General features: G+C 35.4%; 1 long non-coding RNA gene across 1 annotated transcript; it reads right to left on the reverse strand.

The window, feature by feature from the left end:
- Nucleotides 1-782: 782 nt before the first annotated feature.
- On the reverse strand, nt 783-2,460 carry LOC107723322 (uncharacterized). The gene is made up of 3 exons (XR_001637914.1): nt 2,409-2,460; nt 926-1,202; nt 783-821 (listed from the first exon to the last, which is right to left on the reverse strand). It is a non-coding gene; the product is annotated as an uncharacterized LOC107723322 (long non-coding RNA).
- Nucleotides 2,461-3,048: the final 588 nt, after the last annotated feature.

The raw sequence follows: 3,048 nt of genomic DNA on the forward strand, positions 1-3,048 counted from the left end.
GTATTTCACAAAGTATCTTTAATGTCTGCCACCTGTATGGGATTAATTTTGTACCTTTAAAAAATGAACATAATTTTTCAAGAAACTTACGAAAAATAAAAATATAAACTGAAATGAAATGAATAAAATGTCTTTGAAAACTGAAAAAAATAAATCACAGGCAAAATCTTTGACTTTGTTTTTAATACACTGCATATGCCCAGTCTTGCTTCTGGAGATCTCACTAAAAGTTCAGCTCTAAACCTATTCTAATTAAGAGTCAGGAAAAATAGATTGTTACACAGGTTTGCTGGAGCAGTACTGACACTGAACTCTGCAGGAAGGTAGATCTCCTGAAACAGGATGTTTGCAGGTACAGTTTTTTTTAAAGTATTTATTGATGGAGACATGAAACATTAAACTCTAAAGCACCTAAACTGTAGCATAGTCCATCCCTGTTTGTACATATGTACAACTGTAGGCTACATAATCTAATTAAATCAAATGTAATTAAAAAATTAGTACATGTACAAATTTGTACAATTAAAAAATGTGTATGTTCAAATGCAAATGAAAACTCTTACACTAAAGCCAAGGGTTCCACTGAAGATGTAGTTCTCTAGTTCCACTAGAGGTTGCATCTGCCAGCCACATACTCACGGCAGAGTACATAAAGGTCTGTAAGTGGAGTGTAGGAATCACTCTGGTGTATGAGAGTGTTGAGTTCTGCCAGTTCCTCTTCATTCAAGGGACACTCAAACTGGGACCAATACTGCACCATCCACATTTTCTCCATGAGATAGTGCTGCTACTTCCCAGTCAATGTCCGGCTCTTGAATATCCTATTTTGCAGCAGGATAAAATAACAGAACACATCAATTAAAAGGAGACACATGCCATTGCACTTTATTTGTAATGAAAAAACATAAATGAACAGGAGAACAACCTCAAGATTCTCTGGCTGATCAATCTGTGTGTGCATCATTCCAATGTACCACTTCTGCTCTGGGCTCAAATTTCCCTCTGTTCTGAGAGGATGGTTGTTCCAGCCTGCAGCAAAAGTCTCCAAGTCTGCTTTTAGTTTAGGTAGAAATATACAGTGGACACAGAAAATGTCATTTGCAGAGGATAAATCAAGTAGGTGATCTCTTTCCAGGCTTTGTAGTGTTTCAGAGTACTTGGAGGTGACACAGACCCTTAGGTCACGCCACAGACGTTCAATCCTATGGAAATGAGAACATTGTAAAGGGGAAAAAAAGAAGGGAAAAAATAGTCAAAGAAATAAGAATGACTTTCTTACATGTTCCATGTAAGGGCTTAATCACTGTTTCTTTATCATTAGATTACAGTGCGTGCATAATTATGCAATTTGATATTCTGGTCAAATTATTTTTCCAAGTACATTTCAGCAATACCAAACCACACCAATCTTAATAACTACTATATCATTCAATCATTTATAAGTGATATATAATTGTTAACAAGAACTGAAAAAAATAAAAAAGTCTTGTACTCAGATGTGCATAATTAAGCAGGTTTTCCTTTATGGGTAATATGTGCCAAAAAAAATTTTTACTTTAAAGAATGTCTGCATTTTTTCATTTTTACTTATAGAGATAATTCATGGAAAATTGGCCATGCTAAGTTGAAGATTTCACCTGGCAGAAAAACAAATAGGCCTACTATGAAAATGCCATGATTCCCACTATGACCACTAGATGGCAGCAGAGAATCATTTATTGTCTCATTTTCCATTTCCACTTTGTAAAATGGTTATTTTCACATGTTTTGCTAATGGATTTATATTTAGACATAAAAAAAATCACAATTACAGCATTTAAACATCTCCTTTTTCAGAATTCAGCATTGTTTTGTATTGAAGTATGGAGTAGCAAGCGTTTTCAACTCATTGGATCTACTTAAATTCTGGAAAATGGTGGTGCTGGAGACTAAAGGGATCCTGGTGGTTTCACACCTGATTCTTCACCTTAATTCTTAAAGTCTTTTGCTGTTAACATGCAGCTTTTCTTCTCCACCTGTTTTTGTCTGACCTTGCATAGTCAATGAGCATTTTGCTGTCCAGTGGACATGATTTAATTTGACAATTTCTGTATTGCAATAGTTTTTAATATTTCTAAAATAATTAATCATTTTTTACTTTTCATTGTGAGTTAAAACTCTTTTTGGCGCATTTTACCCATAAAAGAAAACCTACGTAATACTTATGCACACCTGAGGCATTTTTCACTTTCAGCGCTTGTTAACAATTATATATCATGTACAAATGATTAAATACAAAATTAATAGTAGTTATTAAGATTGATGTGGTTTGGAATTAGTAAAATGTGCTTAGAAAAAAAATAAGACCAGAATATCAACTTGCATAATAATTATGCATGCACTGTATATGGTGAAGTGATGTGGCGCACCTTTGATTATGAACGCTCTTTCCAGACATAAAGCTCCCACGGTCAGTTCCACGAATTGAAAACATGAACTTCGCTATTTCCACATTCTCCACCCCCTGGTCTGCTCTGACTCTGTAAGAAAGATAATTAAGAAAAAGATAAAGAATTAGGAATGTTAAATAGAATGAGGGTAAAGAGAACACAATTTACCTCTATGTCAGAGGAGGCGAGCAGAGCAAATAAACTATGTAATAGAGTTAGTGCCTTACGTGGGGGAGGGGATAAAAGAGGAAATTGGAGGCTAAACCATAAGACAGATGCAGTACAGAAGCTGCTTAACTGAAGCATGGGATTATTATATTACATAGATGAGACTTCACAAAAGATGATATTTTGAAGAATGCTATTAACCAAACAGTTTTGATTTCCATTTGTCAGCAAACGGAAAGAGACCATTAGGAGACATACAGGTGAGATTCAAGAAGTTCCTTGCAGGAAACACAGAGGAAGATGACAGAAGACAGATGATTACTTGGGAAACGCAGGTAAGTGAGTCCGGTAAGTGGCTTGTAGTAACAGCGACGAGACCAGACAATAAGGGAGGGAAGGGTGACTACTTTTATATAGTAGGTGATGAGGAGAATAGTGGCAAGTGTGCTGA

The sequence above is a fragment of the Sinocyclocheilus rhinocerous genome, unplaced genomic scaffold (genome assembly GCF_001515625.1).
Source record: "Sinocyclocheilus rhinocerous isolate Xijiao unplaced genomic scaffold, SAMN03320098_v1.1 scaffold22607, whole genome shotgun sequence".
NCBI lineage: Eukaryota > Metazoa > Chordata > Actinopteri > Cypriniformes > Cyprinidae > Sinocyclocheilus > Sinocyclocheilus rhinocerous.